Raw genomic sequence first — 14,010 nt, 5'->3', positions numbered from 1 at the left:
ATGGGAAATGGTTATATGTCAGATTTTTCACTTATTTTGTAAAAAACATTAGAGCATGGTCCACTGTGTCATTGAATTCCTTTTGCATAACTCACATTGCGAATTTATTTAAAGAGATGACATCTCTCTCCTGAATCGTAATTTGTTGATTTTTTTTTCTTTTTGCCTTTGTTGCCAGAAAACTGAACTAAATACAATACTCATAGTAATTATATCTGTATAGTCTTTGGATAAGCTTATTCCCTCTCCCTCTACAGAGTTTTTAATCTTCTCTTTTCAAAATCATTTATGTATCTTTTAAAGATTGTCTCAATCCTGATTAGTAAGCAAGATGAAACAGATCATCAATAGATATATGAGGTCGATCTTCCCTTGACTTCTCAGAAAGCCTAGGGTTGTAATCATAAACATCCCGTATTGTCGCCCACATGTAAAGGGTAGGAGACAGGTCTAGGAGAATATTCAGGAAGAAGTTTCTTTCATTATTGCTCTTCTCCTACTGTGCCTGCCTCTTTCCAGAGGTTCACTCGGGAGGGAGCTCTCACCTGTACCTTACAGCCTGTAGTCTGAGAGGCCCAAGAATGAAGTGTGGACAGGAAAGAAGGCTGTGGCACTCTCAGACCTAAATTCTCTGTATAGACTGTTCCCGAACAACCACGACGGCCCATAACACATAATCATCTGTTGCACATAGAGGCCCCGTTTTGAGTCTTGTGCCACTTGCAGCTGGTGTACAAAAGGGACTCCCTTAGGTAGCAAGCTCCACTGACCACTCGGCTCCTCATATCCCTGTGGCCCTTCATTTAATGCTGGCCTTGCAAGAACTTTCACAATGTATTTTTTTTTCCTTTAATCAAAACTAGTTTATACGTGAGGCAAAAAAAAAAAAAAAAATCACCATAATGTGATAGATTGAACTTCAGTTCAAGTTGAAAAGGTGAGTAACCTGTGATGCGAGACAATGTATGAGAAATATGTGGCTTAGGAGAAAGCCAGGAGCTTGTACAGATGCTTCCATGCTCACGAACTTGGGGATTTGTGAATGTCTCTGGACATCATCAGTCCTCATCAGTCCTCACAGATGTCAACGGTCTGTGGACTGTCCAAAGAGGCCATGTGTTGAAATGGAGCCAGTGAACAGGGATGTGACGGGGAGAAGGTATCAGTTCCCAGAATTGTGCTAATCTCATTTGAGCGACATCAGGAGAAGAAAATAAGAGACTACAAATCTCCAGATATCCGGCCCAGCACAGTTACTTCTACAAAAAACTCTTTGTCCCTTTGATCAAGGAGCTCAGCCACTTGTGCAGATTTTTTTCTTCCTAACCCCTACGACTCCCTTTCACGTGCAAAATTCTTCCTCTGTAGCTTATGTAGCATTTGCACTTAGTCAGTTGTGGAATGTAAAAGACCTGTTTCTTGTCTGCTTCTCTACTCTCATGAAACCAAGAGAGTTGACCTCTCTAACTTCTCTAATGATCCAGAAAGTGTTTCTTCTGGCAGGACACTTGCTTAGAAGAGAGAGAAAAGAAGTCTGCCTCTGATTTCCTAGGGAAGGTGCATTGGCTAAGAGACCTACGAAGATTCTCATGGTCCAGCTGCCTTTCTTCAGAGGCTCCAAGTCCAAGAACAGATGGTCTCCATGGGAGGCAGATGTTCTCTGCACTCCTCTGTCTTGGACTCCTGTGGCCACCTAGGGGTGTGATAGAATCAATGTGGATGTGTAAGGCAGAAAGCAGAGGAAAACAAAGTGATCCTACTGTTCCCCGAGAATCTCTAACTCATCCTCCTATAGCAGAACAAATTCAGATGCACATCAGTCGGTTATGGACAAGTCGAAAACATAAGAAGCATGCTAAAGCTATGCTCACTATTTAAAGAGGAGTTATTTCGGAGGCATACTCAAGGCCTATTTGATGTAGACAAATCTATGTTTTCTGAGGTCATTGCCTTGGCAAGGTCGTGAAGGGGAGGAGATGGAGGGAGAGAAGTTGTATCTTTGAGAAGGGTAAACAGGGCTGGTGAAATGCTAACCAGGGTTGTAGGAGGGTCTACAGGATGCCTGATCTGTTTTCTGACTGTAACTTGGTCCCCTTCTATGGGGCATAGACAGAGCATGAGGGGAGACACATCGTTAGAACTCCGCAGGTCTTCCTTGTCCCACATGAAGAGAGGCACCATTTTAATTAATCCAAGGTAGCCTTATGGGGGACGTTGGAGCAATTCTACCTGCATTGGAGGTGACGTCTATCTGTGGATATCATCAGAGCAGAGGCCATGCCTCTTACCTCATAGGCTCCTGGCAGCCTGGCCCAAACTGGGCATTTCCGTTCCAACGGCAGGCAAGGTCCCAGCAGGATTTTCTGTCTGTACTATAAAATGGAGGTTACCATGACATTCTGTCTTCAGGCTTCCAGCAGAAAAGTCTCTGTGCAGCAGACTCGTCCATCCACTCATTCGTTCTGCAGACAACAATCAAATACTAAGCTGAATACATTCTAACGCTAACATAAACATGCTGCTTCTATCTTAGGACTGAGTTTTGGTATGGTGGCTTTAAGATCTCCACACTACTCTGGGCAGAAACTGCTCCCCAAAGGGCATCCCTGACTTACATTAATTTGCACCAGAGGTATTGAATAGGTGCTCAATTTATAGAGATGTCTTCCTCCAAACAAGTGCCAATGTGCCTTTCTCAGAAAGACCACAGAGTGAGCACTGAACCAGCAATCGAGAGATTTAAGTCCCCTTTCCACCTCTTATTTGCCTTAACCAGCCAACTCTTCAGTTCAGAAGGGACATTAAAGGTCTCCTCCAGAAACGGCACATTGTTTTTTAATTTAAAATAGAGATAACAATACATCAGTAGCTGTCCCAAAATGGACCTTAATCATGAGAGTCAAATGAGAAGGCAGCTGTGGAAGCGTGTTGTAGATGATGCCCTGAGCTACCTGGCCTCTCTAGGCCTCACCTGGCCTGAAGCTTTTAAAAACAAAACTGTTCCCTCCATGCTGCTCAGTTTCTCATAGAGAAAATACTATTCACAAAAATAAATATGCTTTTCTGACACCTCCTGCAAAGCTTTGCGATGTTAACGATAACCGAAACCCAAGGGGATGATGGGAGCCACAGCGCTGCTAACCTGAGACTGGCCGTAAGGTGGCCCCACGGGGATTGGGAAGGGTCCGAACCAGCGATGCAGTTGTGGGATCTCTTGCCTGGAAGTGAAAGCCAATGAGAAATCGTAGCCAGCCACAGTCTAGTGTCCTCATTTAGTTCTCACTGTGTCCTCCAGGTGGAAAGTGAACCCCGTTTCCAAAGCACTCCCCTTCTTAACTCTCTCTAAAACTTTCTCTTCATAATTTATCTGTGGACCGTGCTGTTTAAAAGATACGCATTAAAACGACGGTTTCGTCTAGCCGCTGAGATCGGCTCACATTCCCCCAGCGCCTCCCCGCAGCACGCCTTCGTTCCGTATCTTTCTATTTCAGAACAGCCTACTTCTTTCCAGAGTTATTTATGTGTATCACTCAATAGATGCTAAATTCTAGAATCAAAGACTTTCTTTTTAATCTCTGTATCTCTGTTAGAAACTCACGATGCTTTTCTCTTGGTAAGCTTTGAATAAAGGTATCCTCGTCACAATGTAGGAGAGAGATTACAGTCTTTGCAATCAGAATGAACGTGGAATAAGCCCAGCTCCATCACTTACTACACTTTTGAGCTCATAAAAGTTTTTTAAAATTTGTGAGTTTTGATCTTCTCATCAGTAGATGGGGCTAACAATGCATAATTATAGATTCGTTGAGGAATTAAAACTGACGTTACGTGTAGAGCCCCTAACACAGTGCTTGGCATGATAAATATTATCACCTTCTCTCTCTCACGTCCCCTGACTGAGCTGAATGTCCTCATTCTGGAACCACGGCTGAATAATTCTGCACGGTCACCCCAAGACGTGCTTATAGGTTCACACCCACTTTTTACTTTCCTCTGGGCCTTATTTGAACCACTGAGCCCGTGGGAAGTTTATCCCATTTTCAGCAGAGTCTCTGACAGCCCAGACCTACATTCTCATTCTGAAAGCAGCTGCTTCTCTTCTGTCTCCCTCACAATCTGTGCTTTTTATCTCAAATAAAGTCCTCTTTCCCCTTTGCGTCAGGGTGCACCGAATCCATTGTAACATGCCAAGGAGTAGAACTTTATAATCCTGTGGGATAGTTGGAGGCCAGAGAAGAACCTAGGAGTCCTTTGACCTGTTTATCACACAGGCTGAGCACAGGGTCTCAAACAGCAGGGCCCCTAGCTGGTAGAACATGGAAAAGATTTTCCCAGTTCCTCCTTTCCCTATTGATGTATAGCTGCCGTTGGCAGACTTCCTTCCTTTGGAATGGCTTATTCATAATCACTAATAAAGCCAATTAAAAATACTCTGCAAAGTGCTTAGGAACAATGATTGCTTGGACAACTACTGTAAATATTCAACTGTTAGAAATTGCCCGGAAATGGGGGCAGACACAAAAGATTTTTAAATATAAATAAACAAGGAACCAGTGTGCTGAGGTCATTGTACTTCTAGAAGAAAATTACTTTCAAATTATGACTACACAAAAGAAATAATTGAAAAGATTAATCACACTAAAATAATTGGTCTATTTTACAAGTAATTTGGAGCGATATTCAGTCATCGACATCAGTGTCTAGTGGTAAAATAGTAATGAATTTCATTCTGTAATGTATTTATTTTATTAATAGTACTAAGTGGTATTGTTACTGCTCATAAATATTTCATAATTTTTAATTCATTAAAATGTTCAAAGAATTTCCAAAAATATTTATTAGTTTTAAATCATCCTTAGTATTCAATATGTAACCACAACTTTGCCTAGATAATTTTAAAAATTAATGTTTTGGGTAATTGTTTTGAGTCTCTTTGAATGCGTAGGATTAAACCCCAGTTATGAAGGAGACTAGCACACCAGCGGGTGACGAATGAGGGGCTAGGCGAAGCTGTGTTCCCTCTCCAGGTCTCTAAGGACCCTTGGCGATGGTCATTCCTTTAAATTTATGGCTGTAAGAGCAAAGCAGACCCAGACAAATGAACTCCAAAGATGATAGGAGAAATGTCAGTTTAGACGTTGGTTTCACCACCTCTCCCACACCCTCTCCATCTTTCTGAAGCAGTTAACTGCAGAATTCATCCATTCCGACCTCACCTTTTCTCTCTGTTTCATTCTTTGGTAGAGGCCATAATGAGTGCATGGGCGAAAAGATGCACCAGGAAGAAGAGCAAGAGACTCTGCATCATGAACAGTGGAAAGGGAATAGGGTTTGAATAAGAAAAACATAGATTTGAATCCTGAGCTGCGTAGGTGCTGTGCGTCCATCACATCCTGTAGTGCTAGATAATTCTCATGTGCAGTGAAGACAGTGGCACCTATCGGGGGTCTGCAGAGGGTTAAACGCATAGCGCGTGCACCCCGTGCGACACAGAGCCTGCAGCCCGGTAGGGAATCGCACAGAGTTCATTCCGCCCCTCCCTAACTCAAAGAGCATCCCACGGCAGTGCTGGCCCACCGGCCTGGGCAACTTTTAATTAACCACGGTACAAACAATCGCTACAAGTCATCAAGAAACACAGGATTAACAGTGATTGCATAACTCAGGGGCTTGGTGAAGTCTAAGGACTCGCTGTGGGCGGGGGGGGGGGGGGGGGGGGGGGGGGGGGGGGGGGGGAGGGGTGACGCCACTCTCAGCGCTCTGCCCTGCAGGCCTGAGATCAGTCTCGCTGCTCAGCCTCCAGAGCCTCGTCCACACAGGGACTGGCTGAAGGCCTTTGGCTGTGGGCAAGTTGGGAGGGGCCAGCAAGTAGGTTGGGATAAAGTGGGGCCAGTACTCCTCACACTTGGACACTTAGATATCGAGGATGTGTAGTGGTGTTCTGAGCATGTGCAAACCCACCAGATCAACATGCGGCATCTTTCCAGAGCTTCAGTTTTACCAAAAGATTGGAGTGGAGGGACATTGTTATAGTAAAACTAGCACGGGCTCCAGTGCAAACTGCACACAAATTTTAAGATAAAACATGGGGTTTAAAGACCTTTCGTATTCCTAATAGTCCCTGTATTCTGGGAGATGACTTCATCCTTTTCTGCAATTTGGGTCACATCTGAGAAGATGTTGGTGAAGCACCCCTCCTAGGGAACAGCGGGCTCTGAGTAAGAGAATGGGGTACAGCCAGGGCTAGCTTCGCCTGCTGGAAAGCTGGGGCTGAAGGGCAGGTGTCCTCTCCTTATCAGTGATGGGTGGCAGGATCCCAAAGTGACACGAGACACCAGCAGTGGGGTCCTACCCCACCAAATCAGGCAGAAAAGGGCTCGGTTCCTAAAATTGAAGTAGGAAGTCAGGGCCAGACTAACCAAGTATTAGAATTTAAAGTCCTCTGTGCATTGACCTAATGCTTCTTAAATTTCCCAAAGGATGAAATTGATCTCTTTGTTTTATTTTGTTTTGTTTTGCTTGAAGGGGGTCACACGAAGGGGCATTAAACTTTTATCGGAAGATCTGGGAGACATTTCACTCCCTCTCTGCCCAGAGCCTTGGACAGAGCTCCTCACACCAAGGGCTGCGAGAACCAAACACCAAAGCCCTCTGGAGGGGGGGACCATGAGCAGGGGCGGAGGGAGCCACGTGCGAGTGGCCGGGCGTGGACCGAGCACAAGCGCGCGCACTGCTGAGGCGCGAGGCTTCTCCTCTTTTACTTGTGATTATTTTGAAGTTTTTGGCATACTCTGTCTTCAGGTTACTCTGCAAGCAGTTTCTGTGGAATCGTAGTTTGCCTTTCTAGTTGTAATTTGTTTGGGGAGGAAACGCTGGGAGACAGTCGCTCGGCAGCTGCCCAGAAGGCCCCGCACTACACAGCTTGCAAACCACAGGGCCGTGGTCTCTGTGACCCCTTCTTTCCTCGGCTCCAACATTTTGCAATTCTCTGAGCAGCATTTGGGTGGATGTACAGTCTTTTGGATTTTGCTGCTTCTGCTCTTTCATTTAGCTCTTAGCCAGCATTCTCTGTCTACAAAACACTTAACAAACATTGACTAATTATCCTTCATTAATCATTTATGCAACCGGTGGGCCAGGGTCTTATCATTTCCTTCAAGAACAGGGGTGTAATATCCTGTGCGGGTCCCGAGTCACATGCAGGGGGGAGGTGATGAAGCCATCATGGCAGCACTGAGATCGTCCCGAGCTCACGGGGGAGTGGGCCGGAAGGTGGGCATGGGCTCTGTGAGGCTACAACCTCACTAGGATGCCTTTTTGTTGTAATGAACAGGAAGGAGGAGCCACATTGCTGGCCAGTGGCAGCTGAGAGGCAATAAGCTTTAATTAGAGGCTTCTTCCTGGAAATTCACATGGACATAATAAGTCTGTTGTTTTAAAAGGCCCAGAGAGGTTGAATGCCTCAACTTTCTTTTGCCGTTATAAGCCGATCCTTTCAATCATCTGTGAAATGCCCGTATAATGAAAATAAGCTCTGATTAGCGGCCCAGTGCCGTAGGGACAGGCGCTCTGGCTCAGGAGACCGCCTGTCTGTAGGTTTAGGATTCAGGAACACACAGCAGGGCAGGTGACACAGCTGGGAACAGCGGTAGAACAGACCTCTAGAGAGGGGCCGGGGAAGGCTGGGGATGCAGCAGGCTCCCTGCCCGCCCCAAAGGCCAAGGACAGCCGGCGAGTGGCCCAACGCCTCTCTCCTGCGGACTTGGGCTTCTGAGTATGTAAGGCTGGGGTGAGAAATTTCTAAAATTTCGTTGTGTGGATTAGAGCAGAAAGTTATAAGTAGAAACCGTCTCTGTTTTCCTTCTGACCATCCCAGACACAAAGTCTTGCTCGCTGGCTTTTCCGTGCTCTCCAATACGTGCGTGTATACTAACGTACAGAGCTGCCCTCCTGACCACTTGCTGCCACTCTCCCTCCACCCCTTACCTGTGGCTATCTGTGATGCCAAAGTATCTGCTCCGTCCACGGAGTCATATCATCTATTTAGTCCGTGTGATAATAAGTAAGTGGAGACATACAGGTCATTTCCCTCCTCAGCCATTTGTTTTAACATCTCGTGGACAGCCTCCCCCTGCATCTCCACACCCTCAGCCTCCGTCCTGCTGCCTGTCTCAGGTTATGGATGTTTTCGTCTTTTTGCTTATCTATTGACTCATTCTCACCTCTCAACTTTCTTCCTCTCCTTGTATGAGGGTGAGCCCCGTCTTACTTAAGGCCGAGTTCCTTCCTGGTGTTTGTCATATAGCAAAGGCGAGGGCGTAAGTAAATAAGACAGCCCATCATTTTCCTCTGGGGGGGGTCAAGAAATTAAATTGGGGCTCTTGGGTATTGGCAGCTGAAGTTGCACTCAGGACATGGGAACACACTAGCAGCTAGGGAGAGTCTTGGGAACACTCCCATCAGCAAGGCGCAGAGTCGAAGCTCACGGCAGGCTCCGGAGGTGCTCTCCTTCGTCTTTCCCCATCTTCAGTAAAGTCACATTGAACGCTCCAGCTTGCCTTGGTTGTCCTCCAAGAGAATCTTCTGCACTTTGGCCGGGGTTTTAAAGGCTTTAAACATCACTCCTAAAACTAGATTGATGATGGCAGTTGTGATCCATAGGATTCTCTAAGGAAGTGACAAATCTCAGAAAGAGAGGCAGGAAGGGAGGGACGACAAGAGGGAGGGAAGGATAAAAGAGCTGTGTGGCCTGGCCGCGCCCCCCGCCATGTGCAGAACGGGGGGGGGGGGGGGAGGGGGTTGGGGTTCGGAGTTAGCACTGGTTAAGAAGTGTGGAATCTCCCTACCTAGTACCTGTCCAGACGCATAAACCGGGCTCCCCACTTCACTGGAACCTAGTAACTGGACCCCACAACAGGAACCCATGCTTCTACAACCAAGGCTGGAGGCTTGATTAAAGAACCCAAACTCTTTGGGATTTTTTTTAAATCGCATATTTGCATTATTATTATTATTATTATTATTATTATTATTATTATTATTATATTATCTGTTGCAACTTCATCAGAAGCCTCACTGGTGCCATGATCTCCCATCATTGGTTGTTGCTTTTCAGAAATAAAAAATAAAAAGTCACCATTTGATGTGATATTTTGTCAGGTGTAGGACTCCCCTCGTACCCAGCCCAGCCCTTGGTTCCAGAGCACAAACAACCTCATTAAGTGTGGGATGAGGGCCGGCCCAGGACTCTCTCTACAGTGCTCCAGCAAAGCTTCGTAGAATTCAGGTGGATCGTTCAGGTGCCACGGCGCGTTTCACTTTTCCCTCCTGTCAAGTCGCCAGGCTTCCACCTCGCCTCTGCATCCCTGACACTTGGCTGAAAGCCTGGCGCACAGCAGGGGCTCCATGAATTTTGCAAAGTGTCGAATGAGTGAATGAACAAGTGAGTCAGGATGGGGTGGAGTGGAAAAGTCTCTGTGAATGCAGAGTGGAAAATGGAGATCGGTAGCTAGAAAACACAAACAAGGCAAATAAGTCAATATTTCAGATGATCGCAGATATCTACATAATCATTTAAGGGCATTCTACTTTGTAAGTATAGGCAAAGACAAGCACACCCAATAGCATAAGCTTAAATTCCAGTTTCTCCCCTACCAAAATTTTAATAATAATAATAATAATAATAATAACAACAACAACAACAACAGCAGCAGCAAGTGTGGGCCCTCCAGTACACACTGCCTAGAAACTCCTTCCCCAAGTCCCCGGTCTCTGCCAAGACTACCCGGGGTGGGGGGGGGGAATCAGAGATATAAACACCCCATGTGAGGGCTTAAGGCAGAATCCTGCGGCTGCTCTGGAGATGCTACAACAGCATCGAGTGGCGGATGTACTTATATTCGCTACATTCTATCAGCTCTTTTCCCTTCTGAGGCTTCAGTTAGCAATACAATTCTTCACTTGTGAAAATCACAAGTTTCATATAATTTAGCTTCTAGGAAGACCTAAAGGATCTTTTTTTTGTCTTTTCTTCTCCCTAGTTTTATATATTAACAGACCAAGGCCCAAAGTTAAGGTTCTGTAATCACCCAGTGACCAAGTCATGACTTTTAATCTATTCCAGTTTTCCTTTAACCTCGCTCTGTTATTTCTCAGCCTTGGAAAGATTAGCAAGTGACTTTAACATCCATATGTTTTATTCCCCTCTCCATGGGGAGCCTTATCCTGGATCATCACTATCCAGCACAGAGCCTAGCACAGACCAGATGCTCAGTCCATGGCCTTAATTACATAAATGGAATGCATGGCATCCTGATAAAGTTTTAAATGGGCGAAAAGCACACTGGAACCTTATATCTCAGCTTGTATTTTCAAAGAAAGGACCAGCCCACACTCAGCCCAGGAAAGGGCAAGCGTAAGAAGAGAGCCGTGGTAGGGGAGGAAAACCCAGACTGGTTGTGATGTAAAAGAATCAGAGGATTTTAAATATCACGTAGAGGATCTAAATTCTACAGTCCGTATGCAAAAATTAAAAATTAAACTTAACAAAGCTCTTAGGAGACCCCATGCACTTCCATTGGTGGCGGACAGCTTAATCTAAAGTCAGTTCTTAAAGTCAACTCTGACACGGGAGTTTCCTTTATCCCTTTTGGACATGTATTCTCATGGTTCAGAATTCTTTCATTTTCCATTCTCCTTCTGATTCCTCTGGGAGTGAGAAAAATGGGAAGGCTTCTGTGCCACCTGGTGATTGAAGAGCTATCCATCTGGCCTCCCCCGAGGGACACGCTCCCTGTTGGTCTTGGGTCATCTGGCCGAAGGAGTCCTTGCTTGCAGGTCATCCGGTCCACATGGATCACTCTAGCTCCTTCCGCAGGGCCTCTGCAGGTCTGTCCACATCCTCTCGGCCACTTCTGGGCCCCTGTTGGGAAGACACTGAGACTCTCAGCCCTCCCTTGCTGTTCTGGTTTCCGGGCTCTCTACCCACAAACTCCCAACCGCTCCCCTCTATTCTGGTCTGTTGGAAGAGCCCAGAGCTAACCCAGGGCACACACAGCTTCTTGCTTTCAAGTCCCCTCAACCCTTCGGGTCTGTCCCTCCTTCCCACATCGGGCCAAGCTTCAGGCAGGAAACGCACAAACTATTGCCCTCACAGGGACTGTCAGACTGTGACTGGCTCTCCTTCTCTAATCATCTCCTTCTCTAATCAATCGTCTCCCTCTCTCTCTAATCATCTCCTGACTAGAGCCCCACTTCTCCCTCATCCACAGGGCTAAGGAAGAGCTCGGCAAGCTTCCTGAGCGGGGCTTCGCTTTCCTTGACAGTGAAAACCAGGGTATGTGTAAGGAACGATAGTTAGCTCTTTCCTCAAGGACAGTGCGCCCTTCGGAAAGGACTGGCAGGCTTTCTATCAGAACCGGTTTCCTGGGTGGAAGCACGTCAGGGCCGCCAGCTCTCCTAAGCGGCCCCGCGAAGCCCGCAGTGTGCCAGCCTCGTTAGCCATCCCTTCCCCACCTCACCTCCTGACCTCGTCACAGAGAAGTCCCCACAGTTCCTCACGCGGCACCATCCCCCTCTCCAGGAGGGGACGGGGACACATTCCTATAACCAAAGTCCGTCGGCCGTGCCGGGGTTACCGTTGCCCAGCTGGGGGTCCCTGTCCCTGGTCTGAGTATGCCAGGTGTCTGCAGTGCAGGTCAGGTAGCTGCCTTCGACATACGCGTCTGGATAGAAAGCCTCCCTTTAATTAACCTCTAATCGTGAAATACTCCAAAGTAGAACATTAGCACAGTAATATTTAGATTTTGCCCATTTTGAATCTGTGTTTATAGCCCATAATAACGAGGGACTGTGAAGTTGTGTGACATTTTTAAGGGCATAGATTTACTTCAGTGAGACCGTTAGAGAGCTTTGTAATCTCACTTCCAAAACGAGAGAAAGAAGGAAGTCCCGAACGGGAGGGAGTGCCAGTTCTTGCCTTGTTACCCGGCCTCCAGCTAAGGTATTATATTCTCCTGATGTTTTTTTTACAGATTGCAATCTGGTTTCCTCTATATACTTCTTAATAAGTTTTCTGAAGAAATGACTGAGTGAATTGTTGGCTCAGATTGTACCAGCTTTCCAAGAGTCTAGCTTTCGGAGGTGGAAATGATGAATGGAAGAGTTATTAATTTTGATTTTTTAAATGCGTCCATCACTGAGGTCCCTGGGCTTCTGTACAAAGATTAAAAAACAATTCCCTCAGAAGAAGAGACTGAGTTACCTGTATGGAGGCCAAGCTGAGTACAGTCTAGACAACCATGCAGTCCCGCCTCTTAGATCCAGACGCGGTGGTGGCCCAGTGAGCTCGCACACCTAGAGTACACATCCTGGTGGAAGTGATGCTTTCCTGGGGTGTGAGAGACAAGGCCAGGTGGCTTCCACCCACACTTCCGAGTCGGAGGCCAATGTCTTTGGGGTCTGAGTAGTGTGAGCTCAGAGAGGCACCGCTCCGTGGGACAGGCCACGCCTCCAGTTCCCTAGATGTGCCATTTTCCAAGAAATAGCCCAGCAGCAATGGATGAAGACCCCTAGGAAGGAGGAAGACAGAGCAGTCTTTGCTTCCAGGGAAGAGACATTCGTAAGGGCCACTGATTTATCACATCAGCACACACCCCAATTCTGCCTGAGACGAGATCTCTGAAACCCCACACTCTTAGAAAAAGGTTCCAGATAGCCAGTAGGAAGAGGAAACAGGCTAACCCACTTCTACTGGGAACTTCTGGAGAGGGGAAGAGGCAAGTGCAGAAGGAATAAAAGGGAAAGAGAAGAAACAAGAAGGAAAAAGAGAGCAGGGAAGGCTGATGAAAGCCTTCAGAGAAACATCTTTCCCCCACGTGGCGGTGATGTGATGGGCACACTGGATGGGGAGTTAGTTCCCATGTCAATGGGAATCAGTAGAACAGAAATTGTACCTGCCTTACACTTGCAGTGTAGGGTTTTCAGTGTGGGGTTTTTGTTTTATTTTGTTTTGTTTTGTTTTTTGTTTTGTTTTGTTTTGTTTTGTTTTTGCTGTCACCATGCTAGGTCCTGGGCAATATAAATGTGAAAACAACTAAACCAAGTTTCCTGGCCTTAAAGGACTCAGTCTAGTGGGTAAGACAGACATGGAAGGAAGTGATTACGACGCAATGAGGTGAATTCAGATAAAGTTGTTTCTCTGTGCTACGGAAATAGGGAGAACAGCGTGACTAAGTCAGGGCCTGCGTGAAGGGAGATAATTCACAATTCTGTCGAGAGGGAGCTGCGGAATAGATGAGCACAGAAGTTCTTCTCATCTTGTGAGACCCGTCCAGTTCATGAAGCTTTCCTGACCCTCCCTCTCTCCCTCCAGGGCGGATCCACTCCCCTTGCTGTGCACGTAGCCCTCCTAGGATGGTCTTGCCACACCTTGTCACACACTAAACATTGTGTGCCCTTTTAATGTACTGTAAAGTCCTTGCATGCGAGGATAATCTTTTATTCATGTCTGCATCTTTAGCACTTAGAATATTGATGTAGGATATCAAGTGTCAGATTGTTCTTTGCTAATAAGTGTTTGTAGGAAGGAAGGAAGGAAGGAAGGAAGGAGAGAAGGAAGGAAGGAAGGAAGGAAGGAAGGAAGGAAGGAAGGAAGGAAGGAAGGAAGGAGGGAGGGAGGGAGGGAGGGAGGAAAGGAGGGAAGGAGGGAAGGAGGGAGGGAGGGAGGGAGGAAGGAGGAAAGGAATGAAGGAAGGATGAATGGCAGGGAGGCAGGCAAAGGAGCGAAAGGAAGGAAAGAAGGGAGAGAGGGAAAGGGGAAGGGAAGGGAGAAAGAGAAGAATTGAATTTTTTAAACTTTCAGCACTTATTTTTACAACCTCCTGTCATTCTCCTGTATTTGGCCTCCCTCCAATACCTGCGTCTCTAGGAGTCCCCTGCCCCATTCTCTCCTAATTCTCCACCTCCCCGCCCTTGCCTGTGCCCACCTTTCATCTTTTCTCCATCATTCTC

General features: G+C 46.6%; 1 protein-coding gene across 1 annotated transcript in view; it reads left to right on the top strand.

The window, feature by feature from the left end:
• ALK (ALK receptor tyrosine kinase) overlaps positions 1-14,010 on the top strand; it is a 598,490-nt gene that overhangs the window by 448,476 nt on the left and 136,004 nt on the right. The window lies entirely within an intron of this gene.

This window comes from Rousettus aegyptiacus, unplaced genomic scaffold (genome assembly GCF_014176215.1).
Source record: "Rousettus aegyptiacus isolate mRouAeg1 unplaced genomic scaffold, mRouAeg1.p scaffold_m13_p_7, whole genome shotgun sequence".
Classification (NCBI taxonomy): Eukaryota; Metazoa; Chordata; class Mammalia; order Chiroptera; family Pteropodidae; genus Rousettus; species Rousettus aegyptiacus.
Note: the sequence above shows the minus strand (reverse complement) of the source record. Positions and strands in the feature narration are given on the sequence as shown.